This window comes from Narcine bancroftii, chromosome 3, assembly GCF_036971445.1.
Source record: "Narcine bancroftii isolate sNarBan1 chromosome 3, sNarBan1.hap1, whole genome shotgun sequence".
Lineage (NCBI taxonomy): Eukaryota > Metazoa > Chordata > Chondrichthyes > Torpediniformes > Narcinidae > Narcine > Narcine bancroftii.
In genome coordinates this window covers 204,506,963-204,532,583 of record NC_091471.1, presented here as the reverse complement: position 1 = coordinate 204,532,583, position 25,621 = coordinate 204,506,963, and the positions used below count along the sequence as shown (strand labels likewise).

At 42.4% G+C, this 25,621-nt stretch overlaps 2 long non-coding RNA genes across 2 annotated transcripts in view; one reads left to right on the top strand and one right to left on the bottom strand.

The window, feature by feature from the left end:
- The window catches only part of LOC138758047 (uncharacterized), a 45,841-nt gene that overhangs the window by 13,395 nt on the left and 6,825 nt on the right, over positions 1 to 25,621 (top strand). The window lies entirely within an intron of this gene.
- LOC138758046 (uncharacterized) overlaps positions 13,384 to 25,621 on the bottom strand; it is a 55,072-nt gene continuing 42,834 nt past the window's right edge. Inside the window, exon 4 of the long non-coding RNA XR_011354092.1 lies at positions 13,384 to 13,594. This is a non-coding gene — a long non-coding RNA (uncharacterized lncRNA). The remainder of the gene's footprint in view (positions 13,595 to 25,621) is intronic.

The following is a 25,621-nucleotide window of genomic DNA, read 5'->3' as shown; positions in this document are numbered from 1 at the left end:
GAACCTCAAACAGTCCAGATCAGAAACAGCACTTCTAAGACCTTTACACTGAGCATGCCCCCCCCACCCCCCCCCCCCAGGTTGAGTGCTTAGTCCATTGCTGTTTAGTCCGCTGACTTATGACTGTGCGGCAAAACACAGCTCAAACCACATCATCGTTTTCTGATGATACGACTATGGTGGGCCTTATCAGGAGGGCCTGAGGAAGACCACTCTCTGCTGATCATTAAAGGATCTACAATTGAGGTCGTCAAGAGTACCAAATTTCTTGCTGTGCTCTTGGCAGAGAATCTCACCTGGTCCCTCAACACCAGCTCCATAGCCAAGAAAGGCCAGCAACACATCATCTTCCTGTGAAGGCTGAATAAAATTCATCTCCCACCCTCCATCTTCACTATATTCTACAGAGGATGTATTGAGAGCAACCTGTGCAACTGCATCACTGCTTGGTTTTGGAAGCTATACCACTTCAGACTGTAAGACCCTGCAGAGAATAGTAGAGTCAGCGGAGAACATCATTGGGGTCTCTCTTCCTACTATGACAAATATCTACAATATACAATGCATGCTGGAGGCAAATAATATTGTGAAGGACTTCTCCCACCCCCCCCCCCCCGTAAACTTTTCTCCCTTCTGGCATCTGGAAGGAGGTACCGTAGTATATGGGCCCACACATCCAGACTGCACAACAGTATTTTCCCCAAGCCATCAGGCTCCTCAATTCCTAGAACATATGTGTTCTAGTATATCATGGATTTCTATTGTATTATGACTTAATTATGTAAATCTGCTCCATGGTTCTGGAGAAACACTATCTCGATTTTACTGTGCATTACATTAGTAGTTATGGTATTAGCAATAAATAAAGTTGACTTGATGTTCTCTGCATGCACAAATAGTAAAGCTTAGAAATGAGTTTGAATAGTTAAACAGTCGTTCAAGAAAGCACAAGACAATGGCTCAGATCCTTATCTAGCTCTATTGAGCTTCACCGCTTGAACATGGCATATCATCTGCTGAGCTTCCAATGGGACATAGACTATGCACCACACCTCTCTACTCTGCAGACCCAAACAAGAACAGCGATGTCGAAAATGTTGAATGGAAACAAAAGCATCTGCAATGGAGACAAAAAGCAAAATATGACAAATCAGCAAGAAGATTAGGGCCACTGGCACAACATGGCACAGTGAGACCCAGAGATTCCAACACTTGGGATAAAAAGGCTACTGTTCTGGATGAAGTAAATCCAAGATCCTACACTGTCAGATGGTCAAGTACTGAGTACTGAGGAGGAATTGAAAGAGCCTGCTGAAAACTAAGACACTGCAGGAAGAGCCAAATGCTGAGGATCCAGCCTGCATAGCAACAGAGGAAACACCTCCAGTGCTAGACTGTAGTAGACCAGCAGAGCTGACACAAGCACCTGTGTTCAGAAGATCAAAAGAAAAAGAACTGCAAGGTATGTGCTGCTGATTTTTATGTTTACATTTGTATTGAACTTTAAATTTAAAATCATTCTGTATTAGTGTGTCTTGTTTTTAAATTAAATATCTCAAGGAAAGGGGATGTAATGATGGAGTGCTAGTGATAATCTGGGCAACTAGAAGGAGTCGGAGATGAGTTGTTGCAACTAGAGGTGGATTTAAAATGGATGCCTCCACGCGGTTGTGAGTTTTAAATATAATAAATTATAGTTGTTATAAAAGAACCCAAGTTTATTTATTGCAATAAAAGAAACATCACTATGTTAATATAGAATGTAGAATATAATTTTATAAGCATATATGATTCTAGCACTTTGCAATAGTGTACCTTTTATTAGAGCATGAAAATGACCATATTTTTATTTTGAAGTTCTTGTTGTCCTGTAGTCATTATTGCAATCAGAGTTTACCAGTATACCCAGCATGGGTATACATTACAACTATACCAATGATAGTCTTCAGTTCCCATGCAGATTGACAATGCCAAGAAGAGTAGCCAGAAAAGAATCACCTTTGTACCTACAAAGGATCATGCCGTAATCTTGTTCATTTAAGAATACTGAAAAACATTTTATGGTTGAAAGCAGAAGATGTCCCAAAATATAAAAAAAACTTTCAAGTGCAGACACAGTGTATGCATTTGTGTGGATATGACCAGCTCAACTCAAAAACAGTCCAAAAGAAGAAAAGAAACAGATGTACACTCCAAGCAGCAGTAATTACTCTGGCACAGCAGCAGTTATTTTTAAAAATTACATCTATCAGAATGAAATTAAAAATTAAAGTAAAGCAGCCAATCTGGAACACAGTAGGACCATCTGGGTATAATTTGAAAGCACACAGTGGATTTAAGCAACAACTTAGCTGGAAAAGAAAGAAAATGGCAGCTCTAACAAAAGCAGGCTCATAGGTAGCATGGGTGTACAAGGTGTTAGGAAAGGTTTAAGATATGTTTCAGAGTTAATTATATTCTTGAGATACAAAACATTGCTGAGAACGTGCAGGTGATGAACATTGCAGTGAGGGAATAAAACATGATTTTATACAGAAATCAGCTCTAAACATTTGCTAACATAGTAAGTTCTGGAGCAAGATCAAGATATGCTTTTTGTAAAGATAGTTCAAAATTTAGAAAATACTTCCACCACAGACGATTTATATAGAGGAGGGTAAATTCCACACAACAAAAGAAAATGGTACAAACAATCACTGATTATGTTGTTGTATTGAAAGACAAGTATCTCCATCATAATTAGTAAAAGATCGTTTGTTTGTTCTGACTGATGATGCCAAGTCATTAATGATGGAGCTTGACACAGTTGCTTCTTGTTCCATTATGGAAATGGATACTAAGAACAAGCATTTCAGTAATATACCCTTTGTAAGCATGATCAAGCTTTCAAGGTTTATCCAGGAAAAGTTTTGAAGATTATTATAATGATGAAATGCATCATATGTTACAATAGAAAGCATCCGGATTTAGCAAGTTGCAGCACCCTCTATCAAATATCTGAATCCATTGGGTGACAAAAATCAAAACTTTGGAAAATTATATTCAGCATTTACACAGTTGTCCAAATACAACTACATCTTCAAATATATCCACACAAGTTTCACTGGAGAGAAGGCTTGTACATCAGTTAAATCTGGTATCAAGTCAGTTTATTCCAAACTAAAACCAGTGCTCGTCCTTGAAAACACAAGTGGAAGAAGATCTCAAGAAATGGGCGAAAAATAATTTTGATCAAAGTAATTCACAGTGATTGGTCATCTCAAATAAATTGAATAAATATTAAAATAGTGCAGCAGTTGCAAGATAACTTTCAAACTGACAGTTGTCAATTAACCATTTTCTTTATCGATGCCTAACAACCTGCATGAACAATTGGAAAGATCCAAGTCTTTCATGAAATTTTATTTTCTGGACCCTTAGATTAATAGATATATTCATAAGTTCCTCATATTCAATACACATAAAGAGTAATGTACTTACACCAAATATATGTCAAATGCTCAGCAACATTCTTGCAGTCTGGTCTTGGCAAGGTATGCAGGATATTCCGATCAAGTTAAGTTTATTGTCATCTGATTGTACAAGTACAACCTAATGAAACAGCGTTCTCCAGTCCTCAGTGCAAAACACACAGGCACACAACCAGACATAAGACACATACAGACAAATAATACATATGCAGGACAAGTATTCATATATACAAATAAACAAGTAAACATTGTTTCATGAATATGAGAGTTTTAGATGGTTAGTGTGAGCAGATCCTTTGGTCATTCAGCAGTCTCACTGCCCATGGGACAGAAGCTGTTCCTCAACCTGGTGGGTGCTGGCGCTGATATTCTTGTATCTCTTTCCTGACGGGAGCAGCTGAAAGATGCTGTGTGCAGGGTGGAAGAGGTCCTCAATAATTTTGCGCGCCCTCTTCAGACAACGATCCTGGTAGATCACATTGATGGGGTTGGGGGGGGGGATGCGGAGACTCCAGTGATCCTCTCTGCTACTCTTATGGTCCTGTGTCTTGACCTACAATCAATTTCAGAGAGGCATTGACCTCTCTGAGTGATCCTGATAATCTTATTGTTATTTATTTATAGTTGGTGCAGAAGATAATCCACATATTTTGGAGCAATGATTCCCATAATAAAATGAAATTGAAACTATCTAAATGCACCTTTGTATTGTTGCTGATGGGATGAAGACTATTATAAACAAGGTTAATATTATCATGGAAGTTAAATATCCTGCATATATTGCAGGGCTTTATACATTTCTGGAAATCATGCAATATTACTCCAGATTCTTGTTTGACCTTAACAAAACAAGAAATAGGATTGGACTGATTGTCAACAGAAAGTGTGTGATCATCATAAACACAGTTGCTTCATTGAGATATAAGAAGCTTGAAGCTATGCTTCAAGTTGTTGGCAGGAAGGGAGGAAACAATCTACAGCATTTGTTTCATGTGCTCTTCACAAAAACAAATGTAATGTAGCTGAAGTTAGAATGAGTGCCAACCAATTTCTTTGGTGTGAAGAGATTTGTTAAGTTCCTCCTGGGAATATTCATCTTTTTGCTGTAAGATCACGATTATCATTGGACAATTCTGGGCTCTGTCTCTATCAACAGCAGTGGTCAGAATGAAAAGGTCAGCAGACTTACAGTATGATTCTAGAATTGACTAGCACTCATCATAGCTGATGCTCCTTTCAAATTGTGGGATGCATCATCTGATAACAGAAGTGGAAACATGATTCTCATACTGCAGCTTGTTGATGAGGGTTTCCCATTCAGAGCCACAAAGATCACTTCGTGACTCAGTCAGACGTACTTCTTAGGGTGTCTAGAAGGTGGAGTAACCTAGGCAAGCGTCCAAATGAAGATTTAGTTAATTTTATGGAGAAAATAAAGTGGAAACAACTCAAGCAAAAGGGAATGACTCATGACCTATTTCACTGGGTTATTACACTTGAAATCACAAACCACCAGCTCAAATACAGATATGGTAGGCTAGATTAGGGCATGCATTTCATGAGTATAAACACCTGAGAATCTACTAATATTTAATGATATTTATTTTTATATATGTACTGCTTATAAATCATTTGTAAATATGTGTGCTATGTCTATATCTGTGTTTGGATGTTTTTACACTTAAGACTGAAGTTCCATCCAGTTGTACTTCACAATTGTATGATAACCATAAACTTGAACTTGAACATTATCTGGCTTCAATCAGACCAGGAAGAATTCACACATTAGATCTGCTCCAGACAACTCAGATGATGAGAATGATATGTTAGAAATAGTTCACCAATAACATGGGAAATTATAGGATTTTCTGCAGAGCAAGGAACAGAGCAAGTCCAAGTGACAGTGTATATTTATTGTGATACAGTGGCTAATAAATCAAAGCTTGCATGCCTCAGTGGTGGAATTTTGGGAAACGTTAAGGAAATAAGACATGTAATCAGAAGATACTGTGGCATTGTCACCTTGTGCAGGAAGTTTCTTGCTACTGGTTGAGAAAAATACCCTTGTCTGACCTCTTTCATTCATTAATTGTCATAGTTTGAAGTGTTAAAGAATCCCATATTAGGAAAACATTTCCACCCATTCCACCCCTGTCACTCCTTTCATTCCTGACACTAGATTAGGGCTCCATCAGCAGCAATGGTGTGCCAAGCCCACTGTCTTTATCAGGAAGCTGAACGTTGGTTGCTCTTTGAGTATAGATCTAGAAATGGTGCAGCCGAGATAGGTAAACTGGTTGACCGTTTTGAGTTTTGTGTGCCCGATGGAGATGTGGGGGGGCTGGTAGTCATGGTGGGGAGCTGGCTGATGGAGGACCTCAGTTTTCTTCAGGCTGACTTCCAGGCCAAACATTTTGGCAGTTTCCGCAAAGCAGGACGTCAAGCACTGAAGAGCTGGCTCTGAATGGGCAACTAAAGCGGCATCATCTGCAAAGAGTAGTTCACGGACAAGTTTCTCTTGTGTCTTGGTGTGAGCTTGCAGGCGCCTCAGATTGAAGAGACTGCCATCCGTGCGGTACCGGATGTAAACAGCGTCTTCATTGTTGGGGTCTTTCATGGCTTGGTTCAGCATCATGCTGAAGAAGATTGAAAAGAGGGTTGGTGCGAGAACACAGCCTTGCTTCACGCCATTGTTAATGGAGAAGGGTTCAGAGAGCTCACTGCTGTATCTGACCCGACCTTGTTTCATCAGATGCAAGGATCGACAATGAGATAGACAACAGACTCGCCAAGGCAAATAGCGCCTTTGGAAGACTACACAAAAGAGTCTGGAAAAACAACCAACTGAAAAACCTCACAAAGATAAGCGTATACAGAGCCGTTGTCATACCCACACTCCTGTTCGGCTCCGAATCATGGGTCCTCTACCGGCACCACCTACGGCTCCTAGAACGCTTCCACCAGCGTTGTCTCCGCTCCATCCTCAACATCCATTGGAGCGCTTACACCCCTAACGTCGAAGTACTCGAGATGGCAGAGGTCGACAGCATCGAGTCCACGCTGCTGCAGATCCAGCTGCGCTGGATGGGTCACGTCTCCAGAATGGAGGACCATCGCCTTCCCAAGATCATGTTATATGGCGAGCTCTCCACTGGCCACCGTGACAGAGGTGCACCAAAGAAAAGAAATCTCTTGGTGCCTGCCACATTGACCACCGCCAGTGGGCTGATAACGCCTCAAACCGTGCATCTTGGCGCCTCACAGTTTGGCGGGCAGCAACCTCCTTTGAAGAAGACCGCAGAGCCCACCTCACTGACAAAAGGCAAAGGAGGAAAAACCCAACACCCAACCCCAACCAACAAATTTTCCCTTGCAACCGCTGCAATCGTGTCTGCCTGTCCCGCATCGGACTTGTCAGCCACAAACGAGCCTGCAGCTGACGTGGACTTTTTACCCCCTCCATAAATCTTCGTCCGCGAAGCCAAGCCAAAGAAAAGATAGATCTAGAGACTGTGATGGTAGTGGTTTTCATAGCTTACTAAATCAATGGGTGGCTTCCAAAGTACACTATTGAAGGAGTGAGTTACTGAATAGCCTTTCAAAAAACATTGCTGCAACAAACGAAGACCGAAAATTTGGGTCCCTTTGTGTTTCCCTGCAACATTACTGAAGTGGGCATAATATGACAAAGGCATCGCTCAGTGCATGTCTTAAAGCACCAACTGTTAGAGGTGAATGATGGAATACGTCATTTGGAAACGTTGAGTTAATTTTGCAAATAATGATAACTTTTTCAGAATGACTTGACTGCTTATCCAATATTTAAATTCAAATATTAAATTTGATCATATGACATTCAAAATAAATGCCAAGTGATTGAATTTACCTTTATCATGCAATGCAACAACACGCATGAACACATCTCTACTGGTTTAATTCTCCATTCTTGTCCCAATATGTTTCTCCTTCCATCACTCACCTTAATCAGGACACTGGTAACTTGCAACATAATAGTTAGTAACCTGTTAGTCACCAAACAGTTTTCAGTGAGCAACAGTAGTGAGTTGTGTGATTCTTAACAGAACGAGCAGCAGGGTCTGAATAAAGCTGATTTTCTCCATCCCCAACAGCGTGATGTCCATATACAAACTAGACATTCCCAAAGAAAACCATTTCTTCATGGTTGCCAGCACCAGTGCATGAGATATCAATAATTAATTCTTGGAGCCTAGTGCTCAAAGTGGGAGTGTCAGCAAATATCCCAGTTTTCCAAACTCACAGAGAGAACATGGAAACCATATGCTTTTGGGACGCGTGAGCAAACCAGAACAAGCGGAAGGAATACACGTGATGATATGTAGAATGTGTAAGCTTCATGCAAACCATACCTGGGGTCGGAATTGAAACCCAGTCTCTGCTAACAATTCACCATCTGGGCTGCTGATATAACAGCACCTGTGTCAAGATTTTAGGCGAAAACAATTAAGAGTTTTGGCATGTTAAAATCCATTGAATGTATATATTAAATCTGAATACAAATATAATGTCTCCATCCTTTCACATAAACTTTTTTAGATGATGTGTCAAGACATGAACATTGTTAAAGTTTAAAGCAGAATTGTATATACCAGGAAGAAATTCATGGAACGAAGACTTCAAACCCAGCATATTTTATCCAAACCCATAAGGAACAGACAAAGCTTTGAAGTCTTGCAACATTACTACAGTTCTAATCTTGGTCTATTCTTTATTTTTGAAACAGATACAATATTGCTGTCTTCAAAGGGTTAAGGTATGCAGTATGGACAGAGGTTAAAGTTGGTGTGTTATAAATCTCAAAGCCTTTAGGCTTTGTTCATTCTTCTGGGCTTCACTGCTGAAGATTCATCTTTGAAGCTGCAGTCTTCCTATTTCTGCTTCTGCCAGCTGTGATCTTCCTCAAACCCCACTACTACCCCCACTCTAGACCTTCAATTATGTTATTTCCCTTTGGTCACAATTTAAATTCCTTGTCTAAAGTCAGAGAGAGAAGCTGGAAGATTCAATCCATTGATGATGAAACTTCAAAGGTTAAAAAAGAATTGACTATATTATATTACCAGCTGCAACAGCAGAATAGTATAGAAGCTCCTTTTCATACTTCAGCATTATTTTCACCCACACCTGGCAAAAATAAGCAAATTCTAAAAGGACTGAAAACTTTATCCAGGAAATCACAAAAAATGCAAAGAATTTTCAGTTCTTAATGATAGAAAAATAGATTATTATGGCTAATCATCTTGTACTCTTTTTTTATTGCTGCCCAATCTCGTCAACTCACACTTCAGTGAGAACAAATATGAGGTGTGCAGTATTACCCCTCAGATGGATACTGCACTGAAATGATTATTTATTTAAAATTTTTTAAATTTCTAATACAGCACGATAACAGGCCCTTTGGCCACGAGCCCATGCTGCCCAAATACCCCAATTAATCTACAACCCCCAAACGTTTTTTGAAAGCTAGGAGGAAACCAGAGCACCCATGCAGACACAGTGAGGTAATACAAACTCCTTACAAGTGGTGCTGGATTTGAACAGAGTTGTAGGTTCTGTAATCATGTTGTGCCAACTGCTACACTAACCGTTCAGCCCAATTTTATATATTGGAGGTGAAAATATGTGTTATTTTGTCTGCAGAACAATTTTAGGCAATTTGTAAAAAATAGGTATATGGATTTCCCAATAGGAATTCCTCTGTTAAAAAAAAAAAAGACTGGCTTTTCAGAAATTATTTTCCAGAGTTGAAATGTAAATGTATTGCTGAGCATGGGTCTGCCGTGCAGACTTCATTAGGAGAATTTCTGTTACAGTTACAAAAAAGAACTGAAACAACGTGATTTCTTTGTAGACCCATGCTGACAAGGTTTGGCATCTGCAGTTTGTGGATTTCCAACAAGGCTGAGAGTAACTTAAGTTCTTACAAGTACAGTTGTATTGATAACACTGCTGATTTGACCCATGTGTACTGAATGCTTTGGCCATTTTCTCACCAACACATTGTACCACTCAAATCAATTGAATTAGTTTCTGACTATCCCTAAGATCTGGTTGAATGCTAAACAGACAGAGCCCATCCTTCAGTGTCTAGTAGATTTACTCTGCAAATCCTGATGTATAATTATTATATAATTATCATCTACAGTATATCAGTAGTAGGAAATTGTAGGGCATGGTGTTGCCGCAGTTAAATTATTGGAGCTTTGATCCAGAGAATTTACAATCCAGAAAAAGTCCAAATCTCAGTGCAGCCGTAGAATTTTAGTTCAGTTTAACAATCTGCAATTTGGCAACAATTAATCTTCTTCGTGATGACAACAAAAGAATGCATTAAGGTAAAACTTAGTTATCTGTTTCACTTCGCTCCTTTGGGAAGTCTGACATACTTTACCCTGGTTTAGCTAATTTGCAATTCCTGACCGATCTAATCTGGATGATTTTTAAATGGCTGCACAAACCACTCATCACTTAGAGTTAGGATAAAGCACCTAGCAATGATCAAAGCACTGAATTCAGATATTGCAAAGATGCTCCAGCCCCTGTCAACCACACAAAGACATGCAACTTGGCATCTCAATTTCTGGAGTAAAAACACAAAGCAAATCAAGCAGTGCACTTAGCATTGCAAAGATAAAGGTACATAACCAACCTTTTGGGCCCTGAGTGCTTCGTTAAGGCAAACACCTGAATCAAAGTAATAGGTAGATAAGGGAGGGAAGGCACAACAGCAAACAGGGGGAGGGGAATTGGCTCTGTGAATGGAGAGGGAAGGGGTGGAGAGATAGAGGAAAAGATATAGAAGAGAGGGAAAACAGGGGTGGCCATTGGGAGATCTCCAATACTGATACAGACAGAGCAAAGATGCTCAGAGAAACGATCTCCCAGTCAGCAACCTGTCTCTCTGATGTAGAGAAGGCCACAACGGGACAACTGGATGCAGTTGATGACTCCCACAGATTCACAAATGAAGTGTTGCTTCACTTGAAAGGACTGTTTGTGGGCCTGAATGATGTGAGGGAAGAGCTGAGGGTGTTAATGTGGCACTTCCTGCAGTCAAAGGGGAAGGTGCCAAGGGGGCAATTTATGGGAAGGAATGAGTGGACGAAGAAGTCTCAGAAGGAGTTGTTTTTACAGAAGACATAAAGGGCAAGATGTATCTGGTAGTGGGATCATGCTGTATATGATGGAAATTGCAGAAAATTATATATTGGGTGCAGAGACTGGTGGAATGGAAGGTGAGGACAAGGGGAATCCTGTTTTTGTTGCATCTAGGGACAAAAGGAGTCAGGACAGGTGAGCTGGAAATGGAGGAGATACAAGTAAGGGCTAAGTTAATGGTAGTAGAACCACTTTTTTTTGAAGGACATCTCAGATGAAATGGACTAGATATCTCTCCTTGGGAACAGATTTCTGGAACTGTCCACAGAATAATCAATCAATAGACTCTTCTATCACAATTCCTTCATATGTCCTGTCCCACTAGCAGAACAGACCCAACGGAAGTGGCAGCTCTGCAATGAACAGTTAAGAAAGAGTAGCCCATTGAGTCCTCAAGATTAGCTCCACACTCCATGAAGTTTCATGGTATCAAGTAAAACTTGCACAACAAAACATTCTTCTGCTATCTCCAACTGCAATCTTTTTTGAGGGAAAAGTGGGGACATTAACTAATTCAAAAGGGGAATGCAACCAAATTTATCTCTAATATATACGTTCTGATCCAAGATCAAAGCCCAAAATCTAGACTACATATATGGAAGGAAAGATGAGAATTGAATTTGGGCAATGTAATTGATCCACAATGCTGGTCAGATCTATGTGTAGATAGTATGACTACCTTAATTAATTCAAGATATAGAATTCTAGATATAATTTTCTGTACAATTATATCTCACACTTCAAAAGATACATAAAAATAAACCAGAATTTTCTAATGGGTGTTTTTGGTGTGGTATAGATGTTGGTACCTTTTTACATTCCTTAAGAGCCTTTTGGATAGAATTGGGGGTAAGTGTTGACAAAAATTGTGAAGGTGAACTTCCATCTAGACCTGGATTTGTTTCTCCTGGGGTAAATGGCAGTTATAAAAGTTAACTTCTCTAGAAGTAAATCAAATTTATTAAAATTGCGTTGTCAAAAGCAAGGAAATGTATAGTGCTAATATGGCATTCCAATTCCCTCCTTCACATTGATTGTTGGAACATGGAAGTGCAAGGTTGTATTCTCCTTGAAAAGATTACTTATAGTCTTAGGAATAGATATAGTACGTTCATCAAAGTTTGGCAATCTTATTTAGAATACTTAAATGCTCAGATTGTATAATTTATTTTGATATTTATCAATTAGTATTCTCCTTATTAGAAATGTAATACTTTTAAAAAGATGTGACTCAGAGATATTGAACCTTGCTCCTGTTGCTTTTTCTTTTCTATTTTCTTTCTTTTTATCTCCCTCTATTCCGTGCTGTCTGTCACCTTTTCTTTGGAATCTGGGGAGGGGGCTTTGGGAGAAGAGGGACTCTCTTATTTTTTTTGGATCTTGTGAATGTTTTGCTATGATTTTCTATTCAATGTATTATTGTTATTATATTAATTGAATCCTATATTCTATATTTCCTTAAAACTTTCATAAAATATTACAAAAGTACAATTTGCAGATCATCATCTAATGCCTTAATTAAAAACACAATGCAGGAGAAACTCACCAGGTCACACAGCATACTTTACATCATAAAGATACATAACTAATGTTTCGGGCTCCACCATTTTAATCTGGCAGAAAGCCCTTATCCCCCTTGTCTCTTCTTCCAGCTCTCTACCCCCTTCCTTCTCCATTATCCTGGGACTTCTCCACTGCCGGACTGAGGTCCAGTGTCAACTAGATCAACAACAGCTCATATTCTATCTGAGCAGTCTACAGTTCAGTGGTATGAACTCAAAGTTTTCTTATTTCAGCTATTGAGTTTCTGCTCTTCTTTTATATCCCTTATGCCCTTTCCTTTCCTCTCACCTTACTTTTGTCTTATTTCCCAACCACCCTATCCAGACCACTCCTTCTCAATCCCCTTCTCTTTGGTTCCTTTCCCCCAACCTCATTAGATTCTTCTGCTTTCTCCTCAACCCCTGTTAGTTCCATCGGATCTCTCTTTGTACCACTGGTTTCACATTTTTTACTCATCAGATTCCAGCATTAACAACCTTTGTCTTCTAATCATCCATTTCATCCTGTATGACTCATCCTCCTCAATCTGACTCTGTTTTTCTTGCCACACTCTCCTTTCACTCGTTCCCTGCCACTGACCATCATGTTTCCCCTCTGCCTGATTCACCAATCCCATGTGGGGCCTGTCTCACCAGTCCCTTCCTGACCTCCTTACACTGGCTTCTGCGTTAACTTTTCACAGTATGGATGAAGAGTTTTGGCTTGAAATATTGACCATTCTTTTTCTCTAACTGATGCTACATCACCCGCTGAATTCCTCCAGCAGATTGTGTTGGCATCATATTCCTGCTTCTGTGGCCTCGTTTTGTCTCTAGGAATACATTCTGAATGGGATAATTCAGTGTCGATCACCAGAAGTGGCTCAACAGCATCACCACTGGACAAGCTGGTCACTTCTTGAAGGACATAGCTGCCAGCCTGATTCAGCAGTAGGTAGTGAGTGAAGTGATAAAAGGGACAAACCTAGAGGTTGTGCTTATTGGAAATCAAAAAACCCATCCCCAGGAAATCATTACAAGAGTTATTCAGGTCAATTCATGTCCTAAGTATCTTCAGCTACTTCATTACCTTTCTTCCATTTTCTTATTTATTCTAATATTCTATTTTTTGTTAAATGACTACACAAGAGTCTGCAGCGGCCACTTCAGCTCTGTTTAATGGTAAAATCCCCAACCCTATACTTTATGATCGTCAAAAGCTCAAGGAAATGCAACATGGAATTTGAAAGCAGAGGATCGGATTGTTAAAGTACTTAGCGGTTTTAACTTGCTGAAGCAAGAGAGCCAGTCTGTTGTACACTGTGGATTGTATCACTGGAAACGTGAGAAAGGCCATTGGAGACGTGTGGGAAGCCATTGGAAGCCCTGTGGAGAAGACAGAATTACAGAAAGAGGGCCAGGGTTGGAGTTAGACGAAGAATTAACCCCTTCAGATCCGCGCTCTCAATGATCTTACTCGTAATCGTAAGATCATTGAAGAAAAAATTGAATTACATAAGATTGTGTGAGAAACAGAAGTACCTTCACAGAAATTGCTCAAGACAAAAATTGAGAACAAAGAACATTTATTATACAACAATGCAAAGTTGGGTGCTTCCCCTTACCCTGGGAATACACACACACACTGGGGCTCACCCAACTTTTATACAGTTTATTTCAGTATAGAAGTACCCTCCCCCTTACATTCTTCTGCCTTCTAGATGAGTTTGGCATTAGGCAATCCCAATCCTGTCTGCCTACATGCTGTTTCTGTGAACTTGGAGGACCAGGGGGTATCCTTTCTGTGTCTCATCATGTCATTGTCCTTATTTTCCTGCTTTTGTCCTTATTCACACCTTCCCAACCCTCAGGGCTTACTAACTCTTATATGCAGAACTTGCTAATTCTGTCTAAGGCTTACTAATTACATATGCGGAACTTGCTGACTCTGTCTAAGGCTAGAAGACCCTTATCTTATTCAGACTAACTTTACTTCCTACATTCTATTATCTACCCTTATCCTTTTCATACTGGCTTTATTCATTACACATATATCCATACTAGCTTTCTTCATCTCTCATATTTTCATATTAGTTTTACTCATCTCTCGCAATTGTATATGAACCAGAGAGAACTGCAGGGCTGCTGTGCTCTGGTGATTATGAAATGTAGCTTCAGGACAACAGTGATCCAGCTGGATGGCATTATTTCTCTCAGGGCTGCTGGCTCTGGCAAGACTCGAAGATGGGGGTTTGTGCATCAATGAGAACTGGTGCACAAATGTCTCTGTTGTGTAGACTTTCTGCTCAGCAGAGATAGAGTGAAATGCAGACTTTTCTACCTGCCCAGGGAATTCACAGCCAGGCTGAATTCTCCAGTTTACTTTCCACGTTCAACAAATGAAGATGTAGCCATGAAGGAGCTTTACAGTGCGTCTGTGAAGCCTAGATATCCCACCCTTTATTCTTGTTAGTGCACTATTCTCGCTGGCGACTTCATATATATTCTCGCTGGCGACTTCAACCATGCCAACCTGTAAACGGTCTTACCAACGTTTCAACAGTATGTCACCCTCAGCACCAGAGGAGAGAACACCCTGGATCAGATGTACACCAACATTCCCAGTGTGTACAAGGCTGCCCCTTGGCACCTTGGATACTTGAATCATATATCAGTCCTGCTAACCCTAGCATACAGACTGCTGGCCAGTTTGCGAAGAGATCAGGAAGTGGTGGGGGGTGGGGGGAGGGTATGGGAGGTGGAACAGCAGCATAACAGGACTGCTTTGACACCACAGACTGGAGCTGTTTCAGGGAGGTAACCACCTACAAGGGTCATGGAAACATTGAGGAGTACACAAGTTCAGTGACTGGCTACATCAGCAAGTGCATTGAGGATGTCACTGAGATCAAATGCTTCACAACTAGGGAAACCATGTTTGGATGCAGAGATCCAGGCACCTCTCAGAGCTCGTGATTCTGCCTTCAGGACAGGGAATAGGATGACACTAAGATCAACCAGGACTGAACTCTCCCATGCAATCCAGAAGGCAAAGCAAGGGTATGCACAGAGGACCCACAGGCTGTTGTGTGATACCGGTGACACGAGGTACATGTGGCAAGGGATCAAGATCATAACAGATCACAAGTCAACCATGCACGTTAAAGTCAAGGATAAACTGAACACCTTCCATGCACGGTTTGATCATAAGAATAGGATGATGCCAAATTAAGCTCCATGTCACCCTGATGAATTAGCCCCTTGCTTAGCCACGGTGAAGTGAAGAGAACCCTATTCAAGGTGAACCCACCAAAATACCTGGTCGGGTACTGAAGGTCTGTGCAGATCAATTGAGAGGTCTTCTTGAATATCTTCAACATCTCACTGCAGCAGTCCATCATCCCCATGGATTTCAAGATAAAATCACCATTATCCGAGTGCCTAAGAGGGCAACAATTACAAGTCCCAATGACCACTGCTCTGTGGCACTGACCCACATCATTATGAAATACTTCAAGTGTCAGGTGATGAAAGACATCGAAGCACACCTCCCAAAGACACTGGATCCATTTCGATTCCCTTATAGAAGAGGCCATTCCACGGACAATGCTATAGCCTTGTCCCTTCACTCTGTCCTGATCCACCAAGAGAATGATGCTTCATCTATTGTTTAATATGATCATTCCCCAGAGGCTGGTGGAGAACTTGTCCTCTCTGGGACTCAACAACCCTCTGTAACTGGATTCTGGACTTCATAATGGAAAGACCAGTCTGTGCAGATCAGTAGTAGGACATCGATCACTATCACTCTAAGCACTGGCATGCCTCAGGGCTGTGTGCTCAGCCCGCTCTTCTTTATGCTACTGACCCGTGACTACATCACCAGATCCAGCTCCAACAGAATAATCAAATTTGCAGGTGATACAATAGTTTGCTGATGAAATCACTGTAGTGGGTTTTATTAAAAGGGTCATTGAATCAGTTGATGATACCACAGTGGTGGGTTGTATAAAAAGGGGCATTGAACCATCATGCAGGGAGATTGAAAACTTGGCTGAATAGTGCACTAACAACAACCTTGCCCGCAATGTCACCAAAACCAAGGACTAATTGTTGACAACAGGAAAGGAAAATCAGAGGTGTACAATCCAGTGATCATTGGGAGATCAGAGATGCAGAGGGTGTGTAAGTTTAAGTTCTTGGGAGTCACTGTCTTGAAGGATCTTTCCTGGACCCAACACACTCATGGCATCGCGAAGAAAGCACATCAACACCTCTACTTCCTCATGAGTTTGGTGCGGCATTGGAAACCTTGGCAAATTTCTACAGATGTGTGGTAGAAAATGTACTGAACAGCTGGATCACTGTCTGGATGGGACAACAATTCCACTGAACATAAAGTCCTGCAAAAGGTAGTGGACACAGCCCAGGACATCATAGGCAATATCCTCCCCTCCATTGAAAACATCTACAGGAAACACTGCCGTCAGAGAACAGGAGCAATCAGAGGACCCACACCATCCAGCACACACTCTGTTCTCACTGCTGCCATCAGGAAAGGAGGTGTAGGTGCCACAAGATTCGCACCACCAGGTTCAGGAGCAGCTTCTACCCTCCACCATCAGACTCCTCAACGACAAACTCAATCAGGGGCTCATTTAAGGACTCTTGCTGTTGCACTTTATTGATCAGTTTGTTTACATTTATTTGTTTACATGTGTATCTTGTGTATTTTTTTGCATTACCAATAAATGCTAATTCGCCCTTGCCCACAGGAAAAAAGAATCTCAGGGTTGTATATGATGCTATTTATATACTCTGACAATAAATCTGAAATCTGAGTGGTTGGCCTCATCTGCAAAACAATGAGTTGCACTATGGAGGAAAGTTGGAAAAGTTCATGACATGGTCTGAGAGTAACAACCTGAGTCTCAAAGTGGACAAGATGAAGGAGATGATTGTGGACTTCAGGAGGACCGGAAACAATCACCCTCCACTACACATCAATAACTGTAGAGCAGAGAGTAGAGAGCACCAAGTTCCTTGGAGTTCACTTAACTAGTGACCTATTGTGGACACACAACTCCTCACTTGTTAGGAAGGCACAACAGCAACTGTACTTCCAAGAAAACTGGAACGGCTACTGAGCACCATCATGTTAACCTTCTACACGAGGTCTATCGAGATAATCCTGGCCGGCTGCATCACAGTGTGGTACAGTTGCTGCAGATAAATGGTTCAAAGTTAATCCACAGGACCATAAGAGTGGCAGAAAGGATCAATGGAGTTTCCCTCCCTTTCCATCAACGTGATAAACTGGGATCATTGTCTGAAGATGGCACGCAAAATCATTGAGGACCCTTCTATATGGCATCTTGCAATTGCTCCTGTCAGGTAAGAGATACAGGAGTATTAGAGCTGGCACCACCAGGCTGAGAAACAGCTTCTTCCCACAGTCAGTGAGAATGCTGAATAACCAAAGAAACAGCTTACACTAACCATCTGAGACTCTCATATTCATGAAACAATGTTTATTTATTTATTTATTCACATATATAAATACTTGTCCAGCAAATGTCTGTATGCATGTTATGTCTGGTTGTGTGTCTACAGATATTGCACTGAGGACAAGAGAAGGCTGTTTGGTTGGATTGTACTTGTGCAATCAGATGATACTAAAATTGACCTGACTTGACTTATTTATTAGCGGAATTGTTTGCTGCTGATTTGTTTGCTCCGTTCTGTTTGCAACTCCTCCACATATAAAGTTATAAGAATCCAACAACATTCAGATATGGACTGACATTTATGGCACAAAACTCCCAGGCAATGATCATTTCCAAAAAGAGAGTCTAAACATTCTTAGTATTTAATGGTCTGACTAACGTCACATTCCCTACCATCTAGATGCATGGGTTACCATTGTCCAAAAATTCAAGTGAACCAGTCACATGCATTACAAGTTATTAGAACCTGGGTATCCTGCAGCAAGTGACACTGCAAATCCTTTCCACCATCTTTATGAAAAAAAATGATTGTGATAAATGTGATGAAATATTCTTCAATTGTCTGAATGAATTCAACTCCACCAAGAAGCAAACAGCATCCACAAACAAGTCACTGCATTGACCAATATAAACATTCATTCTTTCCACCATAGAACATTACAGCACAGAAAGCAGGCCCTTCAGCCCCTCTAATTAATGTCAACCCAATATTCTGCCTAGTCCCACTGATGTGTCCCCATTCTATATCCCTCCATATCCCATCAATCCATATACTTGTCCAAATTTTTCTTAAATGTTAAAATTGAGCCTGTATTCACTATTTTAGCTTCAGCTCATTCCATACTCCTACGACTTTGTGTGAAGAAACTCCCCTTAAACTTCTCCTCTTTCATCCTACCCCATGTCCTCTGGTTTATAGCTCACTTAACCTCAGTGGAAAAAGCAACCTGCCTTTACTTCATACATACACATCATAATTTATATATTTTCTTCAAACCTCCTTCATTCTTCTCCAGGGAATAAGGTCCTGTTTAACCTGTTATTCAGTTCCTCAAGTTCCAGCAATATTTTAGTGAATCTTCTCTGCACTCTTTCAATTTTTATTGATATCTTTCCTTTAGTTAGGTGACCGAAGCACATAATGCTCCAAATTTGGCCTCACCAATGTCTTAGACAACTTTTACCATAACATCTCAACTCCTATACTCAATACTTTGATTTATGAAGGCCAATGTGCCAAAAGTTGTCTAAGGGAATTATATATCAGTATTCCCAGATCCCTCTGTTTAACTGCACTTCTCAGTGTCTGTAATGGAAGATTTAAAATGTTTTTTTACTTTTGCAGCCTTTGCTTCTACAAGGCAGAGAACCTGCTTGTGTTTTTTTAGAATCAGCAGACATAAGCTAAATTCCACTGAAGGGCCAGAGATGCAGTTATCTGACGAAAGGACATCTGTGTTCCAAGAACATTTAATCTTCTTGCTTGTTTTGGTCACAGACTGTCAGAGGCCTAGCCTTGATGCAAAATAAACCATTGTATTCAAAGTGATAAGCTGAAAATTACGTTATTCAATAGAAGCCTAGCGTTCTAGCTTGCTCGCTTATCTTTCTTACTGTGCTGGGAATAGGTGCTTGGGTAAGCAGTTTTTGGGTAATATAACCCATGGTCCCGCTGCTGAAGTTTGAGACTCTCCGAGAGGTGGCAACATCTCTCAGCAAGAAGAAGAACTTCTAGATTCCAACCAATGTCCCGGTCGGGGGAGGTGGAGAAGCTGCTACCGGAGCCCAGACAACCTACAAGTGTGCAGTCGTTGCCTCGCTTTGGCAGTTGGGACCAGTCCAGGCGTTGATAAGTATAATTGGGAAGGGCTTACATATTGTAGTTTGAATTCAGCTTTAAATTTAGTAATAAAGACTTGTATAAACTGAAGTGCTCTCGGTGTGTGTGTCTGTTTTCTTTCGGTAGCTCAAACACTGTGACCAATCTAAAACGAAGAAAATGACAGGTACAAGTTTACCCAAGACAGTGCCCTACCACTTATCATGTCCTACCTTCAATTGTCATTCCTTGGTGGGGGGGTGGGTGAGACATAATTAGCATATTGGTTAGCACAAGGTTCGGGACTGGGGTTTGAATCCTGCACTGTCTGTAACAAGTTTGTACATTCTCTCTGTGTCTGCATGGGCTTTCCCCAGGGGTTCTAGTTTCCTCCCACCATTTAAAAAACATACCAGGCTCATGGGCTGAAAGTGCCCGTTACCGTGCTGTATGTCTAAATTTTAAAAATGCAGCACCTCACACTTGTCTGCGTTAAATTTCATCTGTCATTTTGCAGCCATTTTTCCAACTGATCCAGATCCCTCTGCAAATCTTAAAAGTCTTCCTCACACTCCACTACACTTCATCTGCAAACTTGCTGATCCAAGTTATATAATCATCTTCATCATCTTCTTCTTTGGCTTGGCTTCGCAGATGAAGATTTATGGAGGGGTAAATGTCCACGTCAGCTGCAGGCTCGTTTGTGGCTGACAAGTCCGATGCGGGACAGGCAGACACGGTTGCAGCGATTGCAAGGGAAAATTGGTTGGTTGGGGTTGGGTGTTGGGTTTTTCCTCCTTTGTCTTTTGTCAGTGAGGTGGGCTCTGCAGTCTTCTTCAAAGGAGGTTGCTGCCCGCCGAACTGTGAGGCGCCAAGATGCACTGTTTGAGGCGATATCAGCCCACTGGCGGTGGTCAATGTGGCAGGCACCAAGAGATTTCTTTAGGCAGTCCTTGTACCTCTTCTTTGGTGCACCTCTGTCACGGTGGCCAGTGGAGAGGTCGCCATATAACACGATCATGGGAAGGTGATGGTCCTCCATTCTGGAGACGTGACCTACCCAGTGCAGTTGGATCTTCAGCAGCATGGATTCAATGCTGACGGCTCTGCCATCTCGAGTACTTTGATGTTAGGGATGAAGTCGCTCCAATGAATGTTGAGGATGGAGCAGTGTCAATGCTGGTGGAAGCGTTCTAGGAGCCGTAGGTGATGCCGGTAGAGGACCCATGATTCGGAGCCGAACAGGAGTGTGGGCATGACAACGGCTCTGTATACGCTAATCTTTGTGAGGTTTTTCAGTTGGTTGTTTTTCCAGACTCTTTTGTGTAGTCTTCCAAAGGTGCTATTTGCCTTGGCGAGTCTGTTGTCTATCTCATTGTCGATCCTTGCATCCGATGAAATGGTGCAGCCGAGATAGGTAAACTGGTTGACCGTTTTGAGTTTTGTGTGCCCGATGGAGATGTGGGGGGGCTGGTAGTCATGGTGGGGAGCTGGCTGATGGAGGACCTCAGTTTTCTTCAGGCTGACTTCCAGGCCAAACATTTTGGCAGTTTCCGCAAAACAAGACGTCAAGCGCTGAAGAGCTGGCTCTGAATGGGCAACTAAAGCGGCATCGTCTGCAAAGAGTAGTTCACGGACAAGAAGCTCTTGTGTCTTGGTGTGAGCTTGCAGGCGCCGCAGATTGAAGAGACTGCCATCCGTGTGGTACCGGATGTAAACAGCGTCTTCATTGTTGAGGTCCGGGCAGTATGGTCCGACCTAGGAGGGGAGGCAGGCCCCTCCAGCCCAAGTAAGAAACCTGCATAGGAGAAGGCCACTCCGATATAAAACCTACGACCCAAAGACCTCGCTGCCACGTCCCAGCTTGCTTGGCCATGGCACACGAACCATGGGTGTAAAGGGTGGGGCCAGTACTGTGCACACTGCACTCCACCTAAAAGCTCCTTTGCGTAGGCCCGAAGACATGTCCACATCCTCCCCCTCCACGTCCTCCCCCTCAAAAGATGCTTACAATCTCAAGCTAGCATGCTGGAACATAAGAACCATGCTAGACAAGGCTGACAGCCACCGACATGAACGTCGGTCTGCCCTCATCGCACATGAACTCCTCAGACTTGACATCGATATAGCCGCTCTCAGTAAAGTCCGCCTTGCAGATGTAGGCAGCCTTCAAGAACGCGGCGTGGGCTAACACTCTACTGGTCTGGCAAGCCTATGGATGAACAACGCCTATCTGGTGTAGGCTTCATGGTCAAGAACTCCATTGCCTCCAAACTCGAAAACCTCCCGACAGGCCACTCGGACCGGATCATGTCCATGCGATTCCCCCTTCAAAACAAGCGTCGCATCACCCTCATCAGTGTCTATGCTCCAACCCTCCAGGCGGAACAAGCAGAAAAGGACAAGTTCTACACTGATCTGTGCAACCTCATTCAACGCACCCTTACAGCCGACAAGGTTGTCATCTTTGGCGACTTCAACGCTCGCGTTGGCAAAGACTCAGAAACCTGGCCAGGAATCCTGGGCAAGCATGGTGTCGGCAAGTGCAACGACAATGGGCGCCTCCTGTTGGAGCTCTGCGCAGAACAGCGGCTTGTCATTACAAACACCCTTTTTCAGCAGAGGGACAGCCTGAAGACTACCTGGATGCATCCCCGATCCAAACACTGGCACCTCCTGGACTACGTCCTAGTGCGAGAAAGAGACAAATGAGATGTGCTCCACACCAGGGTCATGCCCAGTGCGGAATGCCACACTGACCACCAGCTGGTTCGCTGCAAGCTCAACCTTCACTTCAAGCCAATGTCCAGGAACAGTAAAGCCCCCAGAAAGAGGTTCAATGTTGGAAACCTGCAGTCAGATGAAGTGAGAGGAAACTTCCAGGCAAACTTCAAAGCAAAGCTCGAGGATGCAATCCGCCTCACGGACTCGTCCCCTGAAACCCTCTGGAATCAGCTGAAGACTACCATACTGCAATCCACTGAAGAGGTACTGGGCTTCTCCTCCAGGAAAAACAAGAACTGGTTCGACAAAAACAATCAGGAAATCCAGGAGCTGCTGCCAAAGAAGCGAGCTGCCCACCAGGCTCACCTTACAAAGCCGTCCTGGCCAGAGAAGAAACAAGCCTTCCGTCGCGCATGCAGCCATCTTCAGTGCAAACTCCGGAAGATCCAAAATGAGTGGTGGACTAGCCTCGCCAAATGAACCCAGCTCAGCATGGACATTGGCGACTTCAGGGGTTTTTATGAGGCTCTAAAGGCTGTGTACGGCCCCTCACCCCAAGTCCAAAGCCCGCTGCGCAGCTCAGACAGCAAAGTCCTCCTCAGCGACAAGATCTCCATCCTCAACCGATGGTCAGAACACTTCCAATCTCTTTTCAGTGCCAACCACTCAGTCCAAGAATCCGCCCTGCTCCAGGTCCCTCAACAGCCCCTAATGCTAGAGCTGGATGAGGTCCTCACCCGGGAAGAGACATAGAAGGCAATTGAACAACTGAAAAGTGGCAAAGCAGCAGGTATGGATGGAATCCCCCCCAGAGGTCTGGAAGGCTGGCGGCAAAACTCTGCATGCCAAACTGCATGAGTTTTTCAAGCTCTGCTGGGACCAAGGAAAACTGCCTCAGGACCTTCGTGATGCCATTATCATCACCCTGTACAAAAACAAAGGCGAGAAATCAGACTGCTCAAACTACAGGGGAATCACGTTGCTCTCCATTGCAGGCAAAATCTTCGCTAGGATTCTCCTGAATAGAATAATACCTAGTGTCGCCGAGAATGTTCTCCCTGAATCACAGTGCGGCTTTCGCGCAAACAGAGGAACTACTGACATGGTCTTTGCCCTCAGACAGCTCCAAGAAAAGTGCAGAGAACAAAACGAAGGACTCTACATCACCTTTGTTGACCTCACCAAAGCCTTTGACACCGTGAGCAGGAAAGGGCTTTGGCAAATACTAGAGCGCCTCGGATGCCCCCCAAAGTTCCTCAACATGGTTATCCAACTGCACGAAAACCAACAAGGTCAGGTCAGATACAGCAATGAGCTTTCTGAACCCTTCTCCATTAACAATGGCGTGAAGCAAGGCTGCGTTCTCGCACCAACCCTCTTTTCAATCTTCTTCAGCATGATGCTGTACCAAGCCATATCATCATCTAGATCACTGATATACATAGATGACTACAAAGGATACAGTACCATCTTGAGTCATATCATGAGTTACAGGCCTCCAGTCAGAGAGACAATCATTACTACCACTTTCTGGCTTCTCCCGTAAAGCCAATGTTGAATCCAGTTCATCATGATATCATGTGACTGTGCCTCCCTGACTAACATTCCATCTGGGATCTTGTTAAGGGCCTTACTAGTCCACGTAGACAACATCCACAGTCTTTCCTTCATTCAATTTCCTTGTAACCTCCTTGAAAATCTCTATAAGATTTATTAAACACACAAAGCCATTCTGACTATGCCTAATAAGTTTCTGACTATCCAAATACTTGTACATCTGATCTATTAGAACACCTTCCAATTATTTACCTAATACTGATATCAGGCTCTCTGGCCTTTTACTTCCTGGGTTATTTTTGGAGCCTATTTTAAACAATGGAATAATACAAGCAACCCTCCGATCCTCCAGCCCCTCACTGTGGTTAAGGATGTTTTTCCAGGGCCTCTGCCATATCTGCACTAGCCTCACTCACAGTCTGAGGGATTGCCTTGTCGAGCCTTAGAGATTTATCCACCTGTATTTGCTTTAAGCAAGCAAGCAACTCCTTCTCTTTAATATTTAGAGACTCCATGACCTTACTGATAATTTGCCTCACTTCCCTAGACTCTGGCCAGTTTCCTGAGTGAATACAGATGCAAAAAAAAACACATTTAAGATCTACCCCATCTCTTCAGGCTCCAAACATTGCTGACCACTCTGATCTTCAAAGGGGCTAATTTTGTCCCTCACTATCTTTTTGCTCTTAATATACCTGTAGTGGCTTAGCCCACCTAATTTTCCTCTTTAAGTGTTTTCCTGCATTTTTTATACACCTTGAGTACCTTATTTGTTCCTCATTGCCTATACCACCTTGAAATGCCAGTTGATGAAGTAGACAAAGACGATGTGGTCAAACAATAATCATGGCTTTTATTAGCAGAAACTCATGGTACGATAATGAAAGACAATAGGTGCATACACAGTTATACCCAAGGGGAGTGTCCTTAACAGTAGAGATAATGCACAGCCAGTGTTAGTACAGCAAGGCTCACCAGAGGGGAGACAGGCAACTTGGCAGACATTCACCACAGTCTCCCCCCCGGCAGAAGAAGGGTTAAAATCAAAAGGACAGCTGCTAGGAAAGACTGAAGCAAACGATACATGGATACCATGTTTGGCATTGAGAATACTCTAACAGCCAAAACACGCCAGTATCGAACAAGCAATTGAAATATAATTAGATGTTTTATGAATATGTCAGCCTATCAGGTTGTTTATGAATTCTGGTGCTTCTTCTCAGAACAGCTCCTTTGCAACCTTGGGAACTGGTACAGTTCCTGGGTCTATAGTGTAGGAAGGAGTGACTACTGGACCCGCTCCAGAATCACCATCACCAGCATGAGGCAGTGGAGCCTCAGCATGGCCATCTGAAAGCTTACTAGGGGTTACAGGCTGGGTGGGGGGGGGGGGGGTGAGCCAAATCTCTCAGGCTCACTCTGAGTAGGGGTGTGAGGAAGGGGCTAAGCCATATCTCTCAAAAATCAAGGTTCTTTATTCCTGTTAACCTTAGCCTTTAATCCTACCAGAAACAAACATTGCACTCTCAGAATTTCACATGAAAGCCTACCTCTTTCCGAGCACATTCTTGCCAGAAACCTAGTCCAATCCACAATCTCTAGATTCTTTCTGATTTCCTCAAAATTGGCCTTGCTCCCATTCAGAACCTCAACCTGAGGACCAGGCCAATCATTATCCATAATTATCTTGAAACTAATGGCATTATGATCATAAAATGTTTCCCTACATATTCTTCGGTCACGTCCTATCTTGTTCCCTGACAGGAGATCCAATACTCCCTCTCATTTGTACATCAATATATTTAC